Source organism: Sorex araneus, chromosome 6 (assembly GCF_027595985.1).
Source record: "Sorex araneus isolate mSorAra2 chromosome 6, mSorAra2.pri, whole genome shotgun sequence".
NCBI classification, from domain to species: domain Eukaryota; kingdom Metazoa; phylum Chordata; class Mammalia; order Eulipotyphla; family Soricidae; genus Sorex; species Sorex araneus.
The window spans coordinates 129364595-129380399 of record NC_073307.1 but is presented as its reverse complement, the minus strand read 5'-3'; the positions used below and the strand labels follow the sequence as shown (position 1 = coordinate 129380399).

General features: G+C 44.5%; 1 protein-coding gene across 8 annotated transcripts in view; it reads left to right on the top strand.

Moving 5' to 3' along the window:
- BDNF (brain derived neurotrophic factor) overlaps positions 1-15805 on the top strand; it is a 59014-nt gene that overhangs the window by 17394 nt on the left and 25815 nt on the right. Inside the window, exon 1 of one of the 8 annotated variants that reach the window (XM_055141929.1) lies at positions 3377-3731. The exons of 5 other annotated variants lie outside the window; for them this stretch is intronic. The gene's annotated coding sequence lies outside the window, so the exon portion shown is untranslated. Of the gene's footprint in view, positions 1-3376; positions 3732-4504; positions 4957-5765; positions 5787-15805 lie in introns of those variants that run through there. 2 more of the 8 variants (XM_055141927.1, XM_055141932.1) reach the window with 2 other exon arrangements.

Genomic DNA, 15805 nt, shown 5'->3' with positions numbered 1-15805 from the left:
AACAAGAAAGACTGAAGGGAGGAGTAACTATTAGACTTAAACATAATTAAACATAAAATGTGCATAGTGATAGTAGAATTGACCTCAGCCAATTAAAATTATTAATAGAAAAATATGTCAATGTCAAGTTTGAGTCTACTGCCTATGTCACCACTTGATAATGAGGATTGGTTTATATTTCCTGACAAGAATAGATGAAATTCACATTTCTCCCTGAACTTTGTCTTTTTAGAACATTAAGCTAGGATAATATTAAACTATCACCAAAATAAGGATGTTGGAGAATTCATAATTAAATTTTAAGTTTCACAAAAGTGAAATTGGGAGCATTTCTTCTCAAATTGAAGTATTTTCTGTCTTTTGACTGTTAGGAAAATTAGGATCATAGCTTACATAGCAATCATGCCCAAGACCAGTCTTTTAGAAGAGTCACAAATACATGGCTTATATTCTCAGCCTTTACCTTGATTATAAAAGGATAATAGTTTTATAAAGATTTTGACATTAAACTTCTTTTCTCTTCTCTGCAAGTCACCAGAATTAGATCTTAAAATCACTCAGAGGCATTAGTAGGATTTAGTTCATCTGAGTTCATTGTTTTTAAATGCAGGACATAATTTTGTCTTGTTTTTAATATTAAGGGGGCCCTCACCCAGTTATGCTCTTAGGGCTCACTCCTGGCTCTGTACTCAGGGTTCACTCCTGGCAGTAATGCTGTAAGTGTGTGTGTGGAAGAGGGATTTGGGGAAGTGGTGTTTGGGGAAGGGGTGGGTGGGGGAGGAGTTGTACTATCATATGTGAAGCCTGGGATTGAACCTGCCTCTCTGGACCAAGGTATATTTTTAAAGCCAAATGGCAAGAGTTTTTCAGTCTGATCTTGTATTGATTTGATGACACTATAATCACAAATCAGAAAGTTCAGGAATTCTCATAAGTGTCAAGAAGTCTGATTCATCAGGTTTATCTGAATTGACATTTGGTTTTTTATTTCTAAATATTCCTGCCATTCTGACACCACTCCTGCACCCCCATCCCCTCCCTTGCCCCTCCCCGGCCCGCCGAGTCCCTGTCCCGCCCATCTTTTCCTCAGTAAAACTGCACCACACACTGGAAAGTAAAGGTACAGACATGTATTTGTATAATGTCAAGGGAGAGTGGAATAAGGAGATTGACGATAGAGTCAATCAGAGACTCAGAACTAAGAACACTTTCCTTTAGCAGAAATGCTGATGTGGCAATGTGAATTTAGCAGGTAGAAGGTTTGCCATAACTCCTAACTGAGCAGCATGGAGAATGCTAAGATTCTTGACATTCACTCCTGTTAAATTGTTTCCAGGAAGGAAGCAATTTACAATTGAGCTTAAAACCTGGGGAAATAACCACTTTCAAGCAAATTTAAATTTGGACAGTAAGACTAAGTTTGACGTTAGCATAGTTTTGTATTTTTAAAATGGTTTAGAATAGTCTCTTTCAGTACTTTATAAAGTACAGATTTTTTATTTATAAATCTAGACACTTACATTGTTTTGCAATATTAAACGAAGTCGTGTTTACACTCAGCCTACAGCTCTGGGAAGCAAAGAGGTTCTCTGAGGTGGCTAAGCCCGGCTTCATGCCCTCTGTCCTTTATTGCTTCTAACTTGCCTGCATATTTCACATACATTAAATATTCTACAATAAATTTCACCATCTGTGCAGTAGGATAGTTTGTATTGGTCATGTGTTCTGTCAAGTTGACAGAGGTGCAAAGCTAAATGTGTGACACTCTAAGAATATGCATATATTTGAATAATTTGACTATTCAGTTCAACAATTTGCAAAGAAGCTCCGAATGATCACACATCCTGATAACACTTCCAAGGAACAGATAGCTTTGTTTATTTGGGGGTTGGGGCATGGGGAAAGGCAGGGGTATTTCTATATTTCTAATTCAGGAGCTTCTAAATTCATTGAAGTCTTATCTCTGGCACTTCACTATATGAATTTGGGCAACTGTATTTCATGGCACTGATCTTAGGTTTTTCATTTGTAAAATGAGAATGTTTCTACTAGTCCTTAGAAAACAGCTAGTATATGTGAACTCATTGTTAAATTGCAAACCCTTAGGTAAACTGAAATGAATATATGATAATATTATATGTTCAGCATAACAGCACATTCTTGATAACCACAAGAGGGTCCAGGGCAGGAAATTGTTTATAAACCTTTCCCTTTCCCCAAATTAACATCGGAGTGTTTAGGAAAAATCTTACAGCAATGAGTATGAGCAATTATTAGGTCAAACCCCCTTGAGATTGCAGAAAAATGAATGTATACATAAAACTGTATGCCAAATTGGAGATTTCTCAGACATGCATTTATCCAGACTTCTTGAAGTGTTTCTTCAAGTGTAAACTAAGATTTTTTTTTTTAATCAGAGGTGCATGAGATGCTTGCTAAAAGACTAAATTCTGGACCATATCCCAACACTACTAAATCTCTATTTCGAGATAAGAAACTTGCATGAAGTAAGGGGGAGCAAAGAGATGGTACAGGAGTTAAGGCACTTGTCTTCCACGCGGCTGACCTGCGTTCACCTATTACTCCGCCCTGCCCCCACCCCTCCCTGTGCTCCTTAGCACTGAGCGCAGATAGGAGTCAGACCTGAGCACCGTCTGGTGTAACCCCCCCTAAAAAAACACACACACAAAAAAAATTTAAAAGGGCAACTAGGTGACTTTTATACTCATAGTAGGTCCAAGGATTCCAAGAGCTGCTCCCCTGTTCCTTATTTTAAACGTTAACGTATGCACTGGTGCGCATGGATCAGTTGATGGAACGAATGGGAAGAAATTCAGCTTTAAAGCAGAAACCTATTGGGTTAGACGGTAGACAACGTTTAACCAAAGACTAGTTGGAAACGGTCCTCTTCATCCCAGTTACTGAGATCCCCCCTCAAGTGACTTGGTTAGCGGCGAATAAGGACTGAGGGGTCCTCTGCTAGCGTTTGTTGGGGTGTACGAGGGAGGACTAATGGAGTCTGTTGTAACCCCCGCACCCCACCCCTATAAGACAGAAGCTTTAAAATATATATATATATATTTATTTATCTTGCTGCCGAGGAGGGTTCCTTATGAAAAAAAAAAAAGAAAAGGAGGGGGGGTTGGCTTCTGTGTGTGAGTTTGCAAGGGAGAGAAGTGAAAACATCTGCAAAAACATGCAATGCCCTGGAACGGAACTCTTCTAATAAAAGATGTATCATTTTAAATGCGCTGAATTTTGATTCTGGTAATTCGTGCACTAGAGTGTCTATTTCGAGGCAGCGGAGGTATCATATGACAGCGCACGTCAAGGCACCGTGGAGCCCTCTCGTGGACTCCCACCCACTTTCCCATTCACCGATGAGAGGGCTGCTCGCGCTCGCCGCTCCCCCCGGCGAGCTAGCATGAAATCTCCCTGCCTCTGCCGAGATCAAATGGAGCTCCTCGCTCAGGGGGGTGCGAGTATTACCTCCGCCATGCAATTTCCACTATCAATAATTTAACTTCTTTGCTGCAGAACAGGAGGAGTACATACCGGGCACCAAAGACTCGCACCACCCCCCTCCCCTTCTTTTTTTTTTTTTTCTTCTCCAAACCAAAGGGAAACGTGGACAAAATAATAATTAAAATAGAGTCTGGGAGTTTAGAAGTCGAAGTCTTCCCCAGAGCAGCTGCCTTGATGTTTACTTTGACAAGTAGTGACTGAGAAAGGTGGGTTTCTTATTCTTTCTTTCTTTTTTTCTTTCTCTGTTCGGGTTTTTTTTTTTTTTTCCCCTCCCCTCGGGTCTGCGGGAAAGCGTGTGGCTTTGGTAAGGTCTGTCATTGCCTCGGCTTCCTGGCTGGAGCAAGTAACTTGCTGTAACGTTATCTGGGGGCGTTCATTAATAAAGAATGCCCGTTATTATCTTGATTGAATTCCTATTAGGCAAACTCCGGCGAGGTCAGTGCACGAACTCTGTTTAAGCCGGAGTGTTTAAGGCACCGAAGTAAACCAACAGCCCCCATGCTCCGCGCGATTGCATTGTGTGCTCGTGTTGGCAAGCTCCGTGGTGCGGGAAGGTGCGGGAAGGTGCGGGAAGGTGCGGGAAGGTGTGTCTCTGGCCCTGGAAACGCCGCGTCCTCTTCCACAGAACTTGGGTGCCGGGATGTAGGGAAAGGAGTCGTCGGGAAGGGTTGCCAGACCTCGGGGCGTCGGGGCCGCACTCGCTCCCTCCCGCTGGGGCGCGCACCGCCCGGGGTCCCGGGCGCAGGAGTCGGGGTTCCCCTCTGGCTGGCTGCGCGGTCGCCCCTCGAAGGGACAAGGTGGGCGCGTGCGTCTGGCCCAGGCGCCCCAGGGAGGGTGCAGAGCTCGTGGGGGCGGGGGGGCTAAGTCGCTGTATCTCGGATGCGCGAGGGGGATGGGGTGGGGGGGGAAAGTCGGGAAGCCGGTACCCGGGAAGCGGGGGCAGTCCCGGGAGTCCCAGGGGCTGAGCCCGGGCGCGGAAAAGGCGCAGCGTTCCCTTTAAGCGGCCGCCCGGCGCGGGTCTCGGTGGCTGGCGAGCCGGGGGCGGGGGGCGGGGGGCGGCGCCGTTTGACCAATCGAAGCGCAACCGAAGAGCTAAATAATGTCTGACCCGGGCTCGAGGCACAGGCTGGAGCTCCCGGTCCCCGCCGCTGCCGCCGCCGCCGCCGCCGCCGCCGCCGCCCCGCGCCCGGGCGCACCGGCCCGCCTGCTGTCCCGCGCACCCAGACCCTTGGCGGGGTTCGGGCCCCGCGCGCCCCAGACCTCCTCACGGTGAAGCGTCCATGAGACACTTAGATCACAGTTGCCACCGCTGCTGTGGGGCCGGCGGCGAGCGGCTCCGCGACGGGGCCAGGGGCCGGGCGCAGGGGCCAGGAGCGGGACAACGATGTGACTCCGCCGCTGGGGACCCGTGAGCTTTGTGTGGACGCCGAGGTAGGCGGGCTCCGGGCGCCGGACTGGGCACGGGAGGCGCCGATCCGCCGGGGGAAAGTTGGCGCGCGGGAGAGGGGGCTGCCCAAGTTGGGAGAAGAGGCCACAACTTCTTGTCCTCCCCGTTTGGAGTTGCTCCCGGGGAACTTGGTCCTCCCTGGTGCCTCAGCCCGGAGGACCAGCTGGGACCCCACTCCGGGGGAGGGGGGATGCAGGGGAGCGAGCGAGACCCTGGGAACCCCCGAGGGAGGGGAGAGAAAGCCGCGAAGGGAGACGCGGAGCGGCGCCCGAAAGTGGGAACCCAGACGGCGCTCGAGGGATCCCCCGCCCCCAAATCCTCCCGCATCCGAGGAGGGGTCGTGGAAGAGATCCTTTCGGCCGCCAGCTGTCGGGGTGGGGGTGGGGGCCCTGACTGAGGTGAGGGAATCGGGGCTGGGCTGGGAATCCTTCCCCCCGTGGGGCATCCCCCGTGGCCCGGGCTCCAGACGGGCGGCGCGCGGTAGGTCACCTGCTTCCCGGGAGTGGAGACCCAGGCGGACTCGCTCGCACGCGTCCGATGTCAAGGTAGAGGGAGGACGGCGAACACCGCCGCCTTCGGACCGGTGAAGGTTCGCGGGGTGCGCGGGTCCCGGTCCCGGGGCTGTGTCCACACCAGTCCATCCCGGCGCCCCTCCCTGCGGGCACGGTCCCGGGAAGTGCACGTTTAGACTTTGCGAGGCAGAGCGGGATGTGCGTGCGCGCGTGTGCGCGTGTGTGTGCGGGGTGGCTGGGGAGGGCTCGTCTTGACTCCGGGAGGTCCCTCGGGTTGCATCCCCGGGAAGGAGGAAGAAGGGGTGAGTGAACTGTGTCTGGAGAGCAATAGGCGAGGGGACGGCGCTTTCAGTCCGACGGCACTCTCGGGGAACTGCAGGCTGCGGGCACCCCCGGCCGCGTTGGGTGGAGGGGTGTTGGAGAGCGTCGGAGCTGCCGTAGTGAACTGGAGGCGCAGTCGGAGGATACCGTGTTTTTGTGTTGGGGGTGGAGCGGGGTGGAGGGACCCGGGTGGAGGGGTGAGGAGGAGGAGGAGGGGGAGGAGGGGGGGGAGCAGGGAGAGCAGCGCTAGGGAAGGTAGAGGGTGCCCTCTGCCGGCCAAGCTGCCCAGAGCGGCTGCGGGGGGCGGGAGGCGAGGGGCGGGGATGTGCCAAGCTGCAAAGCGTGGTTTTGCGGGAACGCTACGGGCGTTGGGAGGAGGGACTTGTTGCAAGATGCTTCAGTCCCCGACTCACGTGGATTTTTTTTTTTTTTTTGGCTCCTTGCGCCGCTTTGGTTCGAGTGCAGACAAGGTTTCCTCGCGCTGGGAGAGCTTTGACAGGCTGCGGTGGGTGGCATTAAGACTTCCTGGATGTTATTTTAGGGTCTTTCAGGTATCTTAACGCTTACTCCTTACAGTCTGCAGTACCCAGTGAACTTTTTTTTTTTTAACAAGAATGTAGGAATGTTCTTGGCCAGAAGCAAAGAAAAGCATATTTTTGAGTGTTTATTAATTCTCCCAGTACAGTTGTCTTTTAAAGAAAAGCACTATATAATTAGGAACGTTGGTTTTTTAACTACAAATAAAATGTGTTGTGCTATTAAAAGCTACTTTCCAACTGGCTCTACTTCTTGGAAAATACCCTTTTCATTTTATCTAAAATTTTATTTTTATATGAATTTGTTATACGGTCAAAAGTCATTTGGGTGTTAAAATTAGATTTATATATACATTAATTTTTTAATTTATTGAGGTATAATCACAGATTTAATATGTCTGTGCTTGGGAGCTCTCAGTGTTTACCTCATGATACCTCATTATCATTTTTAAGTTGGAAGTTTCTCATGTAGTGCTTCAAGTTCTTACACATAATAGATCACATCGCACATAGAAATTACATTTCAAAGTTTTGGCCCTAGAAACAGCTCCTTAAAAATATCACTATCTCCTTTTCCTTTAATTTTGCAAATGTCTTGTTTAAGAATTTTCTTTTGTGAGTTTACCTATTGACTAAGATCAGAGGTAAGAGAAAGGGAAGAGACAATTGTTGACATGCAACAATAACTTTTCTAGGAATTTTAAGCACGCTTGGTCACCATTACTGGAATTCCAGGGCTATAAAATTGCTGTCTCTTCTACTTTATATTGCAAAATGAGATAATTGTTGGTCAATACAGAAGGGTAATAAGTATTATGACAGGAAAAGTCTTAGGTATGTGGAACAATTTTATGTATTATGTATGTAGAGCTATTTTAAGTTATTACAAAAATTTTCTATTTATAAATGATATAAGCAGAAAGAAATGATTTCCAGATAAACAAGACTTACGTACATGTTTTGAAGCATTAGAACATTGCAGACACACTTACACATCACATTTTTTTTAAAAAAAAAAAGCAAAATAGCAGAGTAATTTTTCACATACCTTTGGAGCGTTTCATAGTCCAGAGCTAAATTAGTTACTGGAAGTCTGGTTTAAGAGATCATTTAAGGTTATTGAAGATCAAGTTTTAAGATCTTAAGGTCATTAGCATTTGTGTATTCAGATAATAAAGCATTTGGAAAGTCTGTTTTAAGGTCTCATTGCAGTGAATGAAAGTTGAACTTGGGAAAGCAAACCCAGAAAGTGAGCATTTGCTTAAAATACAATCATCACCTCAACTGGTTCCTTCATATAGAAAAGAATTAATTGTCTGAATCTCATAATAACCAAAGGAGGACGGGGAAGGGATGTGCAGGGATGTTGGGTGGTTCTTTCTGACTCCTTGGAAGGGATGGTGAAATCCAATAAATACTGCAAATTTCAAAAATTCTGGCTCAGACCTTGGTTTTTCTGTATAAAAGGGGCACCACAGCATTAAGCTATTCCTTTTTTCCTGGAATCTTTAAGAGTTCCAGCTTTTCAGTGGTCAAATGTAGACAACTGATAACTCATTTTTAAAAAATTTGAATAGTCCTAGTCTATCTCAGCACTGGCAGCAAACTGACTCGGTAGCATAGCTACAGGTACATTTTTTTTAAAGCTATATTCAAAATCAGTGGAAAATGACCCCCACCACACCCCAACCCTTTATCCCCGTGGTGAACTTGAGGAAGGAAGAGCAAACAGCTTTAGATTTCAAAGACTCAATCTATTACTCAGCTTCAAGATTATTGAGCATATACACAATAGAAAGATGATACACAAGTAGTTGATGAGCATTTTAAGATTTAAGACAGAAGTCCCAGAGGGTAGAAGAAACTTTTAGACTTCCAGAATAAACATAGTGTGCATGGAGAACTGTAGGTTAGCTGAACTCTGAATATTTTTTTAAGATGAAAGGCACTCCATTTCAACTGCCTGTAATACCTCATTTATTTTAATAATTAAAACACAATTTTCAACTTGTATCTTGGAGAGTGGAAGATTTGTTTGCTTGAGGGGGCTAGCCTAGCCTAGCCCATTGCAATAGAGAATATCCCTTTAATAGGGTAATTGCTAACTTGTCTCAACTTGTTTTCAAACGATTGTTATGGAGCACTCAGTTTCCACTAATTGCAAAATTGCTGCTTAATTGAAGGACTCTCAGCCTTCTAGTGCAGCCATTCAGCCACTGGCAGGCTTTGTGATCTCAAGCTGTGAATTGCATTTTAAAGAGGAAGGGAGGAGAGAATTCCAGGGAATTCTATGTAAATGCTAGCTGCTGTTCATTGGAGGAAGAAATTATCTGAACTAGAGTCACATTAAGCTGTGTTGTGATAAATTTTCTTTATTAGGATGAATAACATACCCAGATGGGCTTCAAAAGTGAATGAGCAAACTTATAGGTTACATTCTGAGTCCACTTACTGTTTAGTTTGGAGTAATGTTAAACAGTAAACGATGTTGGCAAATGAAATCCGTATGTCATTTGTATGTGGGGGTTAACCCTAGGAAACAGAAAAGGCTGGTATTTTTAAGTATTGGTATTCTTAAGCTTAGGCATATGTATCCTCACAAGTCCCCTTGAAGTTCAGCTTAAGACAGAGACTTGTTTAATTCTAAACTATTTTATTCTTAAATGCACCCCTGGCTTTCCAGCACACTTAATTCCTTAAAGGAGTCATACACCCAATTAATAAATACTGTATGAAATCATTGTTGATGACAGTCAAAACAAAGGACCTCACTAACATAATGGCTTTGAAAAAGCTTTTGGGGGCGAGAGCATGGTCACTGTGTTCTCTAAAAAGGAACAGGAAGGTAAACCAGTGGTTGGCTGATATGAGGAATGTGAGCTTTGATTTAGACCTAAGTACTAAAATGAGCTACAAGCTTGAGAACCCTTATGCTCCTGGCAAAACAAATCCAATCAAATATACCAGAGACTAAGTGTTTCCTTGGTCTGTGTCATGGGCACCTGGTCTCTGGTAGAAGGATGAGTAGAGCACTCTTTCCCATAGAGGTGCCGCACAACTGGGGTCGGGGTAGGGGGCAGTAGCAGCCTTGCGTGCGAACTGAAGGCACTTTCCATTTGTTCGCTGGAGGAAGGTAGACTTCCAGGAGGGCTGTGGAGATGACAGGCCAACCTCTGCCCTAGATGTATGTACTGGGAACTAGGATGGGGAGAACTTTGGTGGGGGAGCGACGTGTAGTTACAAGCTTCAGTGACAGCCATAATAAAATAAATTTATCTCCAAAGGGCCCAGAGAGTAGCAAATGTTATGCAGTTTCCCCCCAAGGTTCACTTAAAAGACTTCTCCTAGGTTTTCATGGTTGTAATGCCCTGATTTTGAAAGCTCACAGAACCTCGTAGCTCTTAAATGTGCTTTCATCTTGGGTTCCTTTGGTCTGACTGAAGCTTTATGGTGACCTTCTGTTTTTGACATGTCTCTGCGTTTGCGGGGCCGGGAAGGGAGAAGAGCTGGCAAAAGAGTATTTTCTAATTTCTAAGGCATTATAACAAGGAAATGTAAAATTGAGGGGTTAAAAACAAAATCCGTTAACTTCGAATTGGCTTTTAAAAACAAAATTAGGAGGTAGCATGTTGTTTACAGTATGTGTGACTGAAAATAAGATTTATGTAATTCAGAGAAAATAAATGGGTGCTTCTATTAATTGAAGCAGCTCATCAAAAGTAGCTGTAATATCACCACCCTGAGATCAAAATCATCAGCTTTCCCATCCATATCACTTATTTCCCATGTAGAATATGTTCCTAAGGCTGCAGTTTCTAGGATTTCCTGGCTGCCCACCTCAGATTCAGAGAGTATGTGTGTTGGGATGGGAATGATTTAGGATGCATTTGCAATTGTGGATGAGATTTTTTTTTTTAAAAGCTGATCTGCAGCACAATACCTGTCCTAACATTGGGAAGGATGATTGGGTCACACTTCTTCATGAGATAGAAGGGGCTACTTCCCGTTACATGCTCTGGAGTTCATGTTGTACCAGGGATCAACTCAGGATTAGCTGAATAAAAGGCATGCATTTTAAGACAACCCCATCCCCCCACTACTGTCTCTCTAGTCACTATGGTGTTGTTATTTTTGAATTTTTTAATTCATTATTATTTTTATTATAAAATTTTATTACATTTTATTACTGAAGTCCCATGGAACCCAGGTAATGTGGAATTTTGTGACCTTAGACCTTAGAATGGGATCCAGGAGCAGGGATCCTCTGCCTGCTTCCCCCAGTCTCTGGTGACCCAGGAATCATGCCCACAAGCCACCTCCAGCTGGTACCAGATAATCTCCTCATCGGCCGCTGTCCAAAACTCATGGCTGCTTCTCCCTGAAGGGAGCATAAAATGAGGCACCCATAACCATGCCACCAGACTCCGCACCAGGTTGTTTTTACTCAGGGTGCCCCAGAGGAGGGTGGGTAAGAGTGCTCCTCACGCCAAGGGACCCAGCCCCAGCAGCCGACCTCCACAACTCAACCACCGCCACATTCCAGGCTGCTTCCACATGCTCGGGCCAAGCCTCACATATGAGTGAACATATTCCTGGACTGTGCAGCTGCAAAAGCAGTCGCAAGACACATCATTAGACATTCCTTACTCATTTTCCATAATTACCACACCATATTTGATGGGGTTCAGACAGTAGGCGCCAAATCATGGCAACAAATATATATGTACCTGACTGGGAACATCTGTAAAGGAGATTAGAGGCTGCCCAAAAAGCCTCCATCCCTCGGGGCTGGAGTGATAGTACAGTGGGTAGGGCATTTGCCTTGCACGTGGCCAACCCGGGTTCGATTCTCAGCATCCCATATGGTTCCCTGAGCACCACCAGGAGTGATTTCTGAGTGCAGAATCAAAAGTCAGCCCTGAGAATTGCCGGGTGTGATCCAAAAAGCCCCCCCGCCCAAAAAAAAGCCTCCATCCCTCTCGGAGAGCCTGGCAAGCTACTGAGAGTATCCCACCCACATGGCAGAGCCTGGCAAGCTACCTGTGGCATAATCAATATACCAGAAACAGTAATAATGATGATCCTCATTCCCTGACCCTAAAAGAGCCCCCAGTACACCATCGGGCGACACTAGCACGCAACAGGGACTAATGGAGATGTTACTGGCGCCTGCTCAAGCAAATCGATGAACAATGGGATGACAGTGATACAGTGATACTATTATTATTATGGGTTTTGGACCACACCCAGTTGTGCTCACAACTTTCTCTGGCTCTGCACTCAGGGATCACTCTTGGTGGGCTTGAGAACCATGATCAAACCTGGTCAGTTGCATGCAAAGAAGATGCCATTCCATTATACTAATTCTCTGGCCCTTCTATGGTGTTCTAATATATTACCTAAATGTAGAATAGTCTGTTGAAAATTAGGACTGGTCTCCTTTCTGCTATCTGCTGTTCTCAAGGATACACTCTGACAAGGCATTAAGCACAAAGGTTCTGATTTTATTCACTAGCTCTAGGCAATACATTGCACTTTCTGAGATATACAAAATGCCAAATAAATTGAGTCAAGAGACCCTTACAATGTCTCCCAGCTATGCCCTACTTTTAGCTTCAACTTGAAAAATAAAGGGAAAATAAAAGGTCATATGTTGTAGCAAGACCTTACATACCAAAACAGCAAGAAAAGTACAAGGTAAAAAGATACTTTACGGAGACAGAAATCATAAGAATTGGCTCTGTGGCTAGAGAGTACCACAGACAAGGTACTTGCCTTGCACACAGCTGGTGGGTTCCATCCCTAGCACCTTCCTGAGCCTCACAGAAGTGATCTCTGAGTGCAGAGCCAGGAGTAAGCCCTGGGCACAGTCTGGTGTGAGCCCCCTGCCTCCACAAAATGATTGGCTCAGTTTTGGACTAGAAAAAGATATATATCTCAGCCAGCACCACCCAAAATCAGTAATCAAATCAGGAGTCAATTTCAAATTAGCTTAAAGTTTGTAGTGACAAAAATTTGATTTATTTTTGCATGTACCCACTATAATATTCAAAACAGTGCTGGTAGCAGAAGAGACACAGAAGAGATATTGTTGAATAAGCAAATACATTGGTCAATAGTTACTTCAGATTATGGCTAGTAATTCAGGCAATGAAGACACTATAATTATTGGAACATGCTTATTTTGCTGGTGAAGAGGCAGATAATAGGGGAAATAATGCCTAATCATTCTTTTTCTTAGTACCTATCATAGATGTCCTTTAGCTGGCTCAGTTCCAAAATTTCTTATGCCCAACTTGATTTCCTTATAAAATTACCATGTTTGGAATATGGGAAATGTTAAAAAATGATTGAGATGGTAGCTACTATAATCTTAGGGGTAAATTTTCATTTAAATGTTTTTCATGTTTTGGACGTCTGTGGGGATTCAATTATTGTGCTTCAGGGAATGGAAAACAGTATCTCTTTGCTTTGTGCCAGTTTCTGGTGAACACATTACCTAAGGAAGGCATTATATTATCTGTACTTTTGTGTTGTCTGTGGAAGCAATCAGGTGCCTAAAACTTTCCTTTTCAGGGGAAAAATTGCCTAAAACAAAGAAAAGGGGGAAAGGATGTATATAGAGATGGGGTCCATGGTTGGGGGGGGGCATGTGAGGGAGTGACGGGGGAAGGGATAAAAATCAAGAAAGGGGGAAGAAAAGTTCTCCAGTCACATTTTTCCACATGGGATTTAGCCTACTCAGGCCTGGTTTGGGAGCTGCTGCGATTTCTGAAGCTTGCTCTCTGCCTCCATGTGCTTTGAAAATTGAAACTGTGTCCAAATTGAAAGAAGCTTCTCTATCTTTTCACGTGTTCACTTTTTTCCCCTTAAATTATGGGCTGCATATTTAGAGCACAAATAACTTTCTTTTCCATCACACAAACTATGAAGGTCAGGAAATTTATTTCATGCTGCTTAGAAGAGATGCTTGGCGGAGTCCCAGGCCACATTCCTAGACCGAGCAATTGAAGGTGTTCACTCTTGTGCAATGTTGGGAAAGTACATTCTCCATTAATATGTCGGCTGGAAATGTAGCTGAAGACCGAGACAATATGTCATCAGATTGAAACATAAACCCTGGCATTCTGTACAGTGAAAGAATTTTGGATCATTTATGTTTATGTCAGTGTACACCCCTATGTGATTAGGTTGAAAATCAATTGTGTATGAGTAGGATGCAACAAGGAGTTGGGCCTGGGGTTGGGGGGAATAATATATCAGAATACAGAAAAGAAGCTTGAATGTTCTAAATAACTATAAGTTCAGTGTGAGTCCTGTGTCATGATGAAGGGCCATTCATTAGCAGAACTGCTGCCATTTTGGTAGAAGCATATTGCTCAAGGGCAAAGCTAATCATTCTCTACTTTTATGATAAACCATAAAATATACATTACCTTTGGTTTAAGGAACTAAAAAAAGTCCATTTTTCTGTGTCATTGACAAAATGATGCATTGAAATCATTGTGACCAGGATACTGAGGGATTTAAAATCATTGCCTGTAAGGAGTGGCTGAGGGAACTTGGAAAGGGTGGTTTAAAGGGAAGAAAACTGAGCTTGGAATGGCAAATGGTTTTTGTCTCCCTTAGCAACTCTAAGCATATGATGGTAGCTACCTGGAATGCTGGGTTAAGAAGAATTCCGAAGATGTCCCAGCTCAAGGAAAAAGAATGTTCTAACTGATTGTTGATGCCTGAGTGGCTGAGGGATTAGATTGGTAGCTGGGGAGGTATGTTTTTGACGTCCTCATTTAAAGGATAGTCTTCACAAATGTGAAAAGACATACATATGAGGATGGAAGAAGAAGAGGCTGCTCCAGAGAGCAAATCTGGGGCCAGTGACATTATGTACGGGTTCATAGATAGTAAAAACAACTTTCATTTGCATCTCATTAAGCAAGTTTTGAATATTTGCTGCACACAAAGAACTTAAGTAGGAGTATATATAATTTATTAAGAAAAAGGAGATTTCAGGGCCAGAGTGATAGTACAGCAGGTAGGGCGTTTGCCTTGCATGCGGTTGTCCCAGGTTTAATCCCAGGTATCCCATATGGTTTCCTCAGCACTGCTGGGAATAATTACTGAGCACAGAGCCAGGAGTAATCCCAGAGCATAGCTGGGTGCTATCCAAAAAGAAAAAAAAAAGAGTTTCTTGGACTATGATCAGTTTCTTGTAGCAGCTGTGGAAACAGAAAGGATGCACACTAAAGTGAAAGGTTGGAAGTGGGTATATTCTGCAGAACCTTCATACTCTCAAGTGTGTCAAAAGTATTGATGGTATACACTTTCCTTTTTTTAGTAAGTATGCAGTTCTAATGAGGAAAAATCATATTTCTGACTTTGAATCCTGTGATATATGCAGCATCATAAAATCAGCATCAGAAATCTTTTCCCTTTCTTTGCAAAGGGCTCATACTTTTTTTCATACTTCAATGAGGATTTTCAAAGGCAGTCACACCCAGAAACTGCCCCCGGCACTGTGTAATCCCATCAGCGGCCAACATCCAGAGACTATAAAGTCAAGCTCCCGGAAGATGCCTAGTTCTCTCTCTTGGAGAACCTGGCAAGGTATGGAGAGTTTACTGCATGCACAGGGGAGAGCCTGGCAGGCTCCCCGTGGCGTATTCATATGCCAAATACAGTAACAATGATAAGTCTCATTCCCCTGACCCTGAAGAGCCTCTAAGGCAACACCATTGGGAAGGATGAGTAAAAAGAGGCTGCTAAAATCTCAGGGCTAGGATGAATGGAGACATTACTGGGCCCGCTCGAGCAAATTGATGATCAACGGGATGACAGTGACAGTGACTTCTTCATTTTAAAAAAAGAAGGTAGCCTTTGACATAGATTTTTAGTTTAGTTACTAGACTACTAAACTCCTCTAAACATTTACCTCCCTTCCCTTTCTGTGAACTCTAACATCCTCTGATATACAGTCTTATTAAAAGTTCTCTTTTTAAATATATTCTGTCCAAGAAATTGACCCCGTCTCCCAACACCTTCAGACTTTTGGTGTGGATTTGGGGTCACACTCAGAAGTGCTTGGCACTCTGTACTTGGGGTCACTTAATGTTACCTTAAAAACATTTTTTTTAATCACAATTTTCTCTTCCATAAAATTTTGAAGTTTAACCAGCATCTCCATGTTATTAACATGCAAGGTAGAGCCTAGGATGCATACCCCACTCCAAGTGAATGTTTATTTTTTTTTTGTTGTTTTGCTGTGGTGGTGTTAGAGGCCACACTTCTTGTGGTTCTGGGAGAAAGCAGTATCACACTTATCTGCAGTGAGACAGTGAACCTAGGTCCCTGATTATAGTTTCCCGAGGAAGTGGGGAGGAGTTATGGGGAAGAGGGTTTTTGCACTTGTGGTTTTGGATCAAACTTGGAAGTGACAGGGGATTATTCTTTGTTATATGGGATAG